The sequence below is a fragment of the Pseudochaenichthys georgianus genome, chromosome 4 (assembly GCF_902827115.2).
Source record: "Pseudochaenichthys georgianus chromosome 4, fPseGeo1.2, whole genome shotgun sequence".
NCBI classification, from domain to species: Eukaryota; Metazoa; Chordata; class Actinopteri; order Perciformes; family Channichthyidae; genus Pseudochaenichthys; species Pseudochaenichthys georgianus.
Window position 1 is genome coordinate 7,528,156 of NC_047506.1, and position 13,117 is coordinate 7,541,272.

A 13,117-nucleotide genomic window follows, 5' to 3' on the forward strand; every position below is an offset into this window, starting at 1 on the left:
TATCAAATGATTGTTTTACGATATCAGATGCTATCATGCAGGTACTATTTGCCATACGCACGCACAAACACACACACAACCCAGTGTCCTCTTATTAACTGTAAGAAGGGCTTGTGTTCTTGGACGTTATTATCCATGTTCCCCTGTTACACATTAGCTGCTGAAGGGAACAGTATGTCCTGATGGAAGTGTACTGGACTGGAATATTATAGATTCCTGTGATGAAGTGTGATGGGAACCTTGGGGACACGAGTGCCTGACATAAGTTTGGCCACCGAATGGGAGAAGCTCTCACAGTTTACCAGGTGTGTGTTGCTTGGCTCTATTAGCTGTGTATGTTTGCTCGTGTGTGTGTAAGCTGGCTTTGCATTGTGGTCAGCCCTATGTAGATACAGATAGCAGTGAATACAGGTGGGAAGAAAAACATGTGCACATGGCAGCTTGTCGTGATCGCACACCGCCCACGACAGTGAGGCTTGAATATATTATTTGTTTGCTGTTTTTGTACTTGTTCCCTGCTGGTGGAGATGCACTACTTTATATATTATATAACCATTTGAATATGTGGGGGAATACACTTGCACGTGTAACTGTTAAAAACATAGAAAGAACTGCCACTTAAAGCCCAGTGGCCTTTTCTACAGCAGTGTGTGCCTGTGAATGTCACATGAGATTTACTCCACCCAGCTCAGCATCATGACAAAATCCTGCATCCTTCACACTATCCACAAACCTATCCCCCTCCAAATCCCCCCACCCCCCTCTCTCCTCAAACTCTGCCACTCCTCAAATCCAGCCGATCCAAGAAAAAAAATCTCAGGCTCCGCAGCAACTCCATTTGCTGTAGCACAGAACAACATGCCACCCTCCCCTTTCGGTCATGCTAGCATTGTGTACAACAGTGATTGTCTTGGAGAGGCAATGGTGGAAATGTGTTTGCTGCATGCATTTACTCCGAGTATTAGTACAGCTCGGCCTGGGGAGAGTGTAAGAGGCTGGCATTGATTCAGGAGGCAGGTTTATGGAAATAGCACTCGCATTAAAAACCCAATGAGAGCAGGGAGAAGATTATGCTCCGGCACACATGTGGGCTCCTGCAATGTCAACACTCTAAGTAGATCCCCTCCCTCTCAATTGCCTCCGTCTTCCTCTGTCTCTTACTCTTGCGCTGTGCCCTGTGCTGCACACATACCTGTTCGTCAGCTGTGTGAGTGCACATCATAGATTTCTACATGTTTGTATACATGTGTTTGCATTAATTTACATGTGTTATTGTGTAAAAGTGCCAGTGCTCAGTTCAGCCATAATGGACTGGATGTGACTCGAGGAGCAGAGCAGGGCTATGATGCAGAGAGCAGCCGACCTTGTGCTGAGGAAATGAGGCTGCCGTGTGATGGAGCCATTCCTCGACTTAGCTTTCCCTTGCGCTTTGCACACATCACGCAGACACAACATATACACTCAAACTTTTGCGTGCATGCAATCGACCTGTCTGAACTACAGCCAAGCTCACTTGTGTGAGGCCTAGCTGCCGCAAAGGCTGAATAATTCAATGCTACACTCTGTGAAGGTTGCAGAGTACGAGTGTAGTGTATTGTATGATTGTGTGTGAACTGTATTTGTCTGTGTGGAGTGGGAAGGGGTGGGGGTGGAGCTGACTGGTCAGCATGAAGCCAATTGGAGCTGGCAGGATTTGAGGCCTTGTATTCAGAGAGAGGGGACTCATTAGAATTAAGCCTTTGGGTAAAAGGAGCGGGCGTATGTGCTTGCATGATCTCTGTGTGTGTGTGTGTGTGTGTGTGTGTGTGTGTGTGTGTGTGTGTGTGTGTGTGTGTGTGTGTGTACTAAAATACATTCGCTATGCTCTATAAATCAAGCGATTTGTGTTTTTAATTTAACATTTGAGTTTAAAGTCAAATACTATTGCATTATTACTACCTAGACTTTGTTTTTTCTTTTGCTTGTTAGCTAAGGGCATGCCTGATGGTGAACCTAAATGTTTTATTTGGGTTTCAGTCTTACGTAAGATCCCTCTGCCTCTGTAATTAACAAAGACATGAGCAGGGATCCAGATGTTTGAACACCATCCGCGAGAAACCTGCCACCAGCTGATCTCAGCACTACAATACACTGGAAGACTGCAGCTGGTCTCAGAAGACTACAGGAGTCCGCTTTTATGACCTTTGTTGATGCATTGAGATGAGAATAAAGAGGGCTTTGTACATAGTGCTGCTCTAATGGTTTTATTTCTTTGATCCTACCCTTCTCTGAACGTATTACCCAAGTCAAATTACACTGATGAATAGACGGAGCAGGTGGCGTCTTGACGTCCGGGGCGTTTGTGCAGGATTGACTTTTTTTTCACTGTAATGCATAGTTATTATAGGTTGCATTGTGGTACACTTACATTCAACAATATCACTACAATGCCAGTAGCAATATGTTATCGCTACAATGCTTGCTTTCTGTGAGTGTTGGCATTTTAGTGAGCGTCTGAGGTAACAGCATATTGGTGTAATGCACGCACAGTAAAGAGCTGCTGTACCAGAGTGCTCCTAGGGGAACTGGAACACACACACACACACACACACACACACACACACACACACACACACACACACACACACACACACACACACACACACACACACACACACACACACACACACACACACACACACACACACACACACACACACACACACACACACACACACACACACACACACACACACACACACACACACACACACACACACACACACACACACACACACACACACACACACACACACACACACACACACAAGGTTACTGTTGGAGCCATCACAATTTTGCATGTTTCCACCTTCTGTCTCGCAGACTTCTTCTCCCCAAGGGATTAGCTTCCAACAGTATTTGTGAAAAAAAAAATAGCAGGTTCTGTGCACCTGCCTTTTGAGAATAAACACCACCCAGTGTTTCATCAGGACATTTCCTTTCATACAATACAGCATGTATATACTGTATGCAACAGTCTCCTTTTTAGTAGCTACACGAACTGTAACAATTAAATATTTTCTGAATTATTTGTGTGGCCATGTTACAAAAAAGAAATAAAAGATATTGGTAGATGGACAGAACAAAAAATGTCTGCCATTTAAAAACAACTAATTTATAAATGTTTTTATGAGCATATGCGAGAAAAACCAGCCACTAAAAGTTCAAGAACCTTCTTGGGAGTTTTAAGATGACCGTATTTTCACCCCATCTTTGACATTATCGCTGATGACATTACAATGCTGCTTCCCCTCCCACTGCTCAGGGCACATCTCGCTAACCGGCTTTTGGGGGGGTAGACTTGCTTGAAATACTAAAATAATCCACTGCAGCCCTTGCCTAATAAACCACTTCATGGTGAGAAGTGGGCTATTTTCTTCTGAAGCACAGGTTAGCAAAATACTGAATTATTAATGTTTTAGATATTTTTAGTCTGTTTAACCTATTTCTGGTTGTGGCTGGAGACTTCTCGGCCGCCAGACTGTGAGACTCAATCATGTGATACGGTTGTGATCTGGGTTATACAGCTTGGTGTTGTGTTAATGGGGAAATGTGTGTAGGTAGGTTTGCCTGTCACCAGACTAACATGTGCTGGTCTGTCTCATGTTGATGCGGTGCATTTTAAATGATCTGATGTCACTTTGACACTGAAGCGTCACCTGTACCAGTGGGGCAGAAACCAGATGAGTCTGGTTTTATTTCAAGCCGGCGGGCATGGCAGTGTGTGCAAGAGGCCCAGATACAGACTGACAATCCATCTGTGGGTCCCTGTACAGTTTTGTACAGGTGTGCCACTGCCCGCAGACACAAAGAGAAAAAGGGGGAGTAAGCGGAGGGATGCACACTTGGATGATAAACTATGGCCATGAATAGAGGTGTGTGTGTGCGACTGTGTGTCCTTGTGCGTATGTTAATAGAGAGAGGAGAAAAGACTAGCTTACAAAACTTGGATATCCAAGATAGACAAGACGACAGTTTAGGAAGTGTAGCTGAGAACATTTCACTTAATAATGAAGGACACACTTAAAACACATCACCAGATATGGCTAATCGGAGCTGACATCTCCTCGGCTGAACCTTTTTGGCTTTTAGAGGCATGGGGTGAGTAAGGAGACTTTGAGGGATTAGAGTTGAAATATTGAGAAAAGTGGAGATGATCACATCGGGTCATGATGATGAATTGATGTCAACACAAAAGCATTCTCTTGTCTGTGCCAGTGTGTAAGCATGTGTCCATACACACTCGGCATGTGCTGTGTGTCTGCGGTCAATTGAAACGGCACACTTGTGTCGTGGAACCAGAGGGAGCTCATTTGTAAGGCAGATCTAGCCGGGCTTTGGTGTGGTGTCCGTAGAGGGGGTACGGGGGCTGCACAGCACGACAACCAGCATTTGTCAGCAAAAATCAGGACTAATGAAATACAGTACACACGGCTGGAGGGCAAAGGGAGGGATGTGACTGACAGGAGGCATGAGTAGCCCATGGCAGCTCTCCTTCATGGCAACCAACACATCCTTCAGCCCCCTTCCCATCCCAGATTAGGGTAGCCGCATGAGGCATAGTGCAGAGCAGAGAAACTGTGTGTGTGTGTGTGTGTATGTGTATGTGTGTGTCAGGGTCCCTGGGGGTAATGACATGGAATACAAGTGTACGGGGAGTTCTAGTGATGGGCCTGCTCATGTGGAAGTGGGTATTTGCATTGCAGAGGAGGGCTGTCAGCAGAGCTCGCTGAGGGAGCCTGTGTCAGGCTGATCGCTGGCAGTGAAGGCTTCTGTCGTCTGAACACCAGGACGCTGCATATCGCTGAGCTAGCACCAGCAGCTCAAACACGCCGACAGAATCAACATTTCTTTGTGTAAGGATTCTGCATGTGGTTTTGTTTTCCATTTTTCATCAAACTCAGATTTTACCTAGTTCTTCATTTAAATCCTTATGTCTTGTCCATCGTAGGGCTGCTCAATTAATCGTATTTTAATCGCATTTACGATTATGGCTTGCAACGATTACGAAAACAACGTAATCGAAATAAAACGATAATTTTTTTATTATTATTATTACTTATTTTTTTCAAATTAAATATTTTTTTAATTGGTTTTTCAGTTGAATTATACTTACAGTTCAGGGTAATCAACTGTTAAAAACATACTGTTCCATTTTTTTTTTCTCCAATACATTAATGTTTTTAAAGTAAATGGATAATCGTTTTTGACTTTTTAATATCCGTGATATCAATTATTGACCCAAATAATCGAGATTATGATTTTTGCCATAATCGAACAGCCCTAGTCCATCGTAATAATGTTTTTGTAGAGACTAACAGGCTGGATGGCTGCAGAAAAGCTAGGAATATAAATTATAAAGTTGTATGCCAACAGCTATAGTCTGTGGCCTCTAAACTATTTCAGTCCCAGCTGCAATAAGGGGCAGCTTTTAATAATTCAGAGTAAAACAGTATACTTGATGTCTTCCAGGCAGCAAGCTCACATTAAGGTGAAACACTAAATTCCCCTCTACCCCTCACGCCCACCATAACCCGGGCTCATAGGGACACACACATCACTGAGTTGTGTTGTTGTTTGCAGAGTTTTGTTGGCACTGAGCAGAGCTTTGTGTTTATGAGTGACTGTGCGTGAGAGAAAGTGAGTCTGCAGAGCACAGATACTGCATGGTCTTTCTCTCCTGTCATCCCTTGTGGCTCCCTGCACAGATGTGCCACAGCCCACATACATAGGTGTGCTTTTTTTTAGAGGATGCAATTTAAAGTTGAGCTGGTCTGCAGGGTTTAGCCGGTCTGCACCCTTTAATGTGCTTTCTGCCAGTTCCCAGGCAGGAGGTGGCTCTGTGAAGTCAGCTCGTAGGTAGAAGAGAGAAAATGGAAGAGGCAGGAAAAGATGAAGATATGTAGATTAGAAAGTGAGAGGGGAGCTGGGTCAAAAAGTGAGAGGAAAGATATTTGAATCACTGAGTTGTGAAGATTAAGAAATGGCATGGAGGGAGTGAGAGAGAGTGAAATGGAGAGTGGGAGATGTGAGTGGGACGTATTGATGGAGGGCCTCACTGCTCGAAAGGGACCGGCAGTTTGAACCTGTACTGCATAAATCGGGAGTAAAAGCAGCTCAGCTACGGCCCCCCATTTCATGTGGAATCCCCTAATGTACAAAGGTGTCCCAATGGCAATCATTAGGTTGTCATTGTGGTGCTCACTAGCTGAGTACTCTCTGCCTTTCAGGGTTTAACATCAGAATATATGGGCAGTTTGAAAGAAAAAAAGCAGACGGGAGCGTCAAATGAACAAAAGACTTAAGAACCAAAGCAATTATGTTGCCATGATCCCTGCACATCCCCTGATAATCCATGTTTTCATATGGAACCTGCGGCCATTGTTTGCTCTGTTTTGTCAATATATTAATAAGTGATATTGACCGGGCCCTTGAAACCTCTTTCAGCTATTTTCTCCATACAAAACTGACAAAAATCACCGTTTCCTGATCCTGTTTTTCCCCTTTATACTACATTAATATTAATTTAGTATTTTATGAAACACATTTGACAGTCTTGTCTCATTCAAGCTTATTTAAAAAGACAAATACAACTCCTGTCCTTGCAGTTTAAATAAAATGCAATATACCAAGTGTGTATCTAAATCTGGATGTATGTATGAATACAAGATGGCACATGACAAATGATGGAATGAGCTTGATGACATAAGCATGCACTTGTGTCTCCAAGTGTTCTTATAGGTAGGATCAGGTAAATGATTGCCATGGCAACGTTGGCCGCCACACTTCTAACATCAGTGTACATATAAAGGAAAGACACACACACACACACACACACACACACACACACACACACACACACACACACACACACACACACACACACACACACACACACACACACACACACACACACACACACACACACACACACACACACACACACACACACACACACACACACACACACACACACACACACACATAAACACTGAAGCAAAGAGGTGCACAATCCATTAGGCTCTGGGGCAGAGGGCGAGACGGCACATTTATTTACCCAGTTTATTTCACCTGTTCTTCTTGATTCATTATTTATGAATCTATCAATCTCTATGACACTATGGCAGCATATATATATATATATATATATATATATATATATATATATATAGTCTGGCTGCTCTCCTCCCCATTTATCCGTCTGCCAGCCTCTATGCGTCTGTCTGCCTATCTCTTCTCTAAAGTGCACCTATCATGCTATTTGTAGGCAATAGCATAGGTCTCAGATATATGAAAATATATAAAAAAACATGTCTATGAAGTGTTTTGCTCAAAATAAGGAGGGGGCTGAGCTCATGTGGGACCCGGCAGCTACTGTCTAAACTAAATACTGCGGTGATGAAACGCAATCCATCATGGATTATCAAGGATTACTTCTGAAACAGTCTGGAGCTCAAAGGCTTTCTCTCTTGCCGGTTATACCACAAGGTGAGTTCCTTTTTATTTCCTGCTTCTTTACACACATGCTCTCCAGTACAGGTTAGCTCTGAGTGTTAGCGATGCTAATGTAAACACAGACCATATTACGCATGGATGTATAATAAGAACTGGATACAGCGTGGGAGGCGGAGCCTCATTCATTCCTATGAGAGTTGCTCATTAGCGCATGATGACAAAATGGCCCAACTTTTGAGAGAGTGAAACGTCACAGATTACCCAGCATGCCTGAGAAGTACCCGTATGTGCACTCATAGAGCATGCCCAACTTTAACCAAAATGCTCGTTCACATCAAGCACGTCAATTTGCGTACACGTAACAGCACCGCACGTTCATGACAGCATGGTACTGGATTTATATTAACGAGGCGGCAGTTAGCAGCTAGCGGCTAGCTAGTAAATTATGCTAAATTACACATCAATCGTTATGTACTTTTATATTACGCTGACATCAGGATCTAGTGATATCCAAGCAACAGAGCTTCATTTAGCATGATACTTGTGTGGGTTGTACATGAAACCACTTGGTAATATATAAAAATGTATATGTTGAAGCCTGTTATGATCAATTGTGAGTTAAAACTGTATCTAAAAAGTAAAGCTGATGATGGATTACTGTGGTGGAGTTAAAATAACAATAGCCTATTTCTTTTTGAAATGTGATGGAGTAAAAGGATAGTAACTGTGATTATTCATGTTAAGTAGCCCACAAGTAACTTACAACAATTGCAAGTGCAATAAGAAGCTACAGGAACGTTAATCTACGTCGGTAATATTAACTTTATTTAATACAACATTTACGGTACAACGGTGCATCCATGGGAAAAGATAAACGCATGTAGTGCTGAACACGTAACGTGAACGTGCCGGGCAGCGCGGTCCCGTGGGGTAGATGCGCGTTCATAATGCAGAGGGAAATAACTCTCAGAATAACGTTATTAGCACATTTTTACAACTTGAGGAACGAATGTTTTTAATAAGGGCTATACAAACGTTCATACTGGGTAGTTTATTTAGTTTAAAAAAAATTATCCAACGAGTTACAGACCACTCTTTCCCCATTTAAGTCAATGGGAAAAAGTGTTTCCGGGCCCAGCAACCTAAAGGAAGTGTAGTACCGCCGTTTGACCAGCACGAATATTCTCATCAGACTCCGGCGCACTTCCTGGGGGCTTGATATTACGTCCAAAACAGTCGTGCATTATTTCTGATAGCAACTTTCTGATAGTCCCGTGGGTCCACATTTCCGATATTACGTCATATCGGATGCAAATCTGGATCAGCTCCGTTATACCCCCGTTTTTAGAGATTTGGGTACGGGGGAAAAGAGAGGGTTTTGTTTTCTGACGCTGCGTGAGTTCCCCGACGCACCGGGGACACATATTTATGTATAAAAGACATAAAAAAGTGCGTTTTGCATGATAGGTCCCCTTTAACTATCAAAATATGTGTGCTATGCAAACTCTCGCTCCCCACTCTCTCACTTTCTCTCTGCCTCTCATTGTACATCTTTGTCATAAGACAAGCTCCTTTTTTCTTTGATCTTTTATTCCGTTCCTAAAACATTTCAAATTATGATGATGACTTGCAAATGTATCTCAGATGAAGTTGATGGGTTCAGCTCGTACCCACGCGCCTCATGGGTGTGCTTTTACTGCTGTGTAAGTAATATATTCCTGAATGACTTCTCTCCAGTGCTTTTCTTTCAAGATTGGGAAAAGGGCTCGGCATGTTGTGAAGCTGCTTCTTCAACTCATCCTCCATCTTTAACTACTACCTTCTCTCCAATTTCTCATTCCTAGTCTTTCCTCATCATACTGGTTCATTGACATACAGTTATTTCTGGAGCTGGAGCTTTTTACCACAGGTAGTTGTGTGATCAAATGAATAAAGGTTTGACTAACAGACTCTGTCTTGTTTTCATAAGCAACATGAGCAGAAGAACGCTCATCTACATGTAGGGCTGCTCGATTATGGCAAAAATCATAATCTCGATTATTTGGGTCAATAATTGCTATCACGATTATTAAAAAACGATTATCCATTTACTTTGAAAACATCCATTTATTGAAAAATGTGAACAATCGTTTTATTTCGATTATGTTGTTTTCATAATCATTGCAAGCCAAAATCGTAATTGCGATTAAAAGACGATTAACTGAGCAGCCCTACGCTCATCTATGCTGGCATTTGGAGGACATGGTTGTAGCCACGAAGGGCGCTAACAGTTGCTCTTAGTAATGTTTCATTGGTGGGACAACAAAGGAGCAGATAAAGAGAATAGTGCATTTTTCGTGAACATGTTTCATGATGTAGGAAATGCATTTAGTGTATGTTAGACCTTGAAAATCAGTTTTGGTGAACACATCCTTAAAATATATTAAACGATCATTTTGATCCTGAAAGCTCTTAAAGGGAACTATTAACCGACTTTAACAGGATGAACGAGAAGTCATCAGAAGGGCAGTGAACGTCTGTCATGTCCTCCGACACATTTAAAAGCACTTAAGCTGCGTCTGCTGAATGACCAGGATCCGATAATGTCAGATTTATTATAGTGTCCGTTCGTAGTGAGAGCACTGGGGCTATAGGCTGGCCAGCTATAGTTACAATACCTCACCATTTTCAGCTTGTGACAAAGCAGAACTAAGACAAGCCCTTTCTGTTCTTCCTCTTTCTTTCTGCTTCTCTTGCTTCACTCTTTCTCTCTTTTCCAGCTTTTCTTTCTCTCTCTGTCGTCACTGCTATCTTTTGCAACCTACCTCCCCCCTCTTATTGAAGATGCTTGATAGCGGTGTGGCTATAGCTTACAAAAACAGGACATGCAGTAATAAAGGCAGAAGCGATGGCAGGTTATCTCGGATCAACATGGAGCGCAGCTGAAGGAAAATAAGAAATTACAAATATCAACAGATCTCAGCCCACCTCAGCCCTTCCATATCGAAACACAGGATCACTGAGCTGTAAATCCTGGCTTATTTTTTGCTGCAAACCAAATGGGCAGAAAGAGCTATTCCCTCTTGCAATAAACAAGTACAATGACATATTGCCTGGGTTACGTGTGAATGGAGCTATGACGGCAAAGTGTGTGTTTTATAGCGTGATGTTGGTCTGTCGGTCCGACGCGGTGAAATCTTGCCATTTCAGATCTGGCTCTTAAGATGCAGTGCAAGCCAAAAGAAGAGGCACGACGGGATTTCAATGATTAAATAAGATGGCTGTTATAAAGATAACAACAAAACAATCTGCAGAGCAACACACCTAGTAACATGTTTTTTGTTTACAGAGTAGCAGCACACAGAGCTTGTAAGACAAATCCTTTCTAATAGGAAGCCTCTAGGGCTGCAGAAGAGCGTGGTCGATACAGAGGGCTTTGAAGATGGCCAATCTCTCTGCCTCCATCCAAATGAAAAGGCAAGAGAGGGGCCCACAGGGACAGAGCCGGGCTAAGTTTCTATAAACACTATCTACATAACACCTAAGATGTCCCTGTGTTTGATGTGACAGCGGCCAGATTAACTCACATTAGGGAGAACAACAAAGCCCTTGTTGATGCATCCTCTCTTATTGCCTCCAAGACGAGAACAGACGACATGTGTTTTAAACCAATTCAGAAACTAGGGCTTTCAAAAATCACCAATTCAAACATCTACATAGAAACACATTGATACTGTTCATGCTTTGCACATGTTGTCAAGTCATTTCTGTCGTGCCTGAAAATATAATTGTTTCATATTTTTATTTTAGCAATGAATGCTTCTTGAATAAAACATCTTCCATTGGGATGCAGTCTTAGTTAGAAAGCCCATAGTGTATGGTGTACACAATAATCATCACCAAAGGTGCAAACTGTCCCTGAAATCTAAAACAACACACATTTAAATATCGCCCTCTGGTTCTTTCAAATTGACCATTTTTCGACATCAGGCAGCCATTACTCACAGTCCCCATTCGGAGCTATCACACTGTTGTGAAACAAATGATGTGCTACCTGTGTGTTTGACATCCTAAGTGTCAGTGTTTGGTTTGACTAATGGATTTCTTCTGACAGAGAGGTGGATGGGGTTTCTGAGTGTCATCATGTGTATTGCAAACACAATGTACAAAATGGATGTCCTTGTGCTTTTGAAGTGTGTATTATTCTGTTGCTAGCATCCTCGGTAATGGGTGGACAGAGGTTAATAGAACTGTTTGTGTAATGTGTGCATGCTGTGGTGATGTCTTGGTCTGACATATTGGGAATGAAGATCATTCCGATCCTCTAAAGTGCTCTGACTGCAAACACACATTTAAATGAAAGCATTCCCTGGAATTGAAGTGATGGTATTCTTGGTTATATCCATGCAATCTTTACTTTAATTCAACATGTACACTATATTATACATGTCACATTACATATGAGCTTTTTAACGGGAAACAAACGGTACCATTTGGTGACATTCAGTGGATTTGAATTGTAACTAATCGAAATTAAATTAATATTTGCAATATTTTTTGTTCATTTTTAAATACCTTTCTCAGGTATTGCATGACACAATGATTGGAAAATACTGTATATCTATGGCATAACTAATATTGTTATTCTAAAAAAATGTATTCCTCAGCACGGAAAATGACTAGAAACCTGTATCCTTTGGGTGGGTTCCTAGATTTGAGATTTTCTGAGTAATGGATTCAGATTTGAATCTATAACAGGTCGGAAAAGAGTTAAAAAAGAACAATTGTAATTCATCAAGTTTTAACAGTTTTCCAATTGTGTTTCCATCAGAGTTAAACCTTAAGGTCTTTTGGTTTACATCACTGCCTCAAAAATAAATGTTTTAGTCTGACTGTTGATCACAGCGGTTGGGTTATTTAGGATTGCCATGGGTTACAGGATGAAGGCAGTTTATTTCTCCCGTTGTGAAACTGTGAAAATGGCTTCTCCCCTTGAGCCAAAATGGGCTCTAATGCCTTGCCTCTTCCCTTTGATGTTGACTATAAATATGAATGGACTGGGGGCTGTGGTTATTATTGTATAGAAATCTTTTTTTGGAGATGTTCGGAAGTGTTTACCGAGAGGAACACTGACAGCAGGGGAACACGGGAGTATCAAGAGATCTAAGCACATTCAATGTACCGTGTTTTATTTAGCTACTAAAAGATGTACAAAAAACATTCACAAATGTGGCTTTTTCTCATTGTTCCCCTTATTGTGAAGTAAATGCATCCTACTTAACTAGGCTACGTGTTGTGGGAAAGTGAGTATTGTTCAGAGTTAGGAAGGAATTATGGCAGTCCTGATTTTGCAGAGCTGTGTTGAAGCATCTCAAGCTTACACCAGCCCACACGCTCCCACGTCAAGCACGTATATTTAGCAGGGGGGAAAGCTTTTTTATTCTCCGTGCGCTGCGGTGCGAGAGGTGCACGGGGCTTCTGAAATGTTTGTCTTTGTTCTCCTGGCAGAGTTTTCTGTGTGTGGGCGTTCACAGTTTCTAGGAGCACCTCGGGAATGCATTTCAACAGATGGAGGTTTTAACTGGAGCGCTCACTTCCAAAATCAGGGCTATATGCTTTTGTAGCCTTCTATTTTCATTTGAGT

General features: G+C 42.1%; 1 protein-coding gene across 7 annotated transcripts in view; it reads left to right on the top strand.

Annotated features, from left to right (window-relative positions):
* Positions 1–13,117, top strand: part of celf5a (cugbp, Elav-like family member 5a) — a 187,647-nt gene that overhangs the window by 20,548 nt on the left and 153,982 nt on the right. The window lies entirely within an intron of this gene.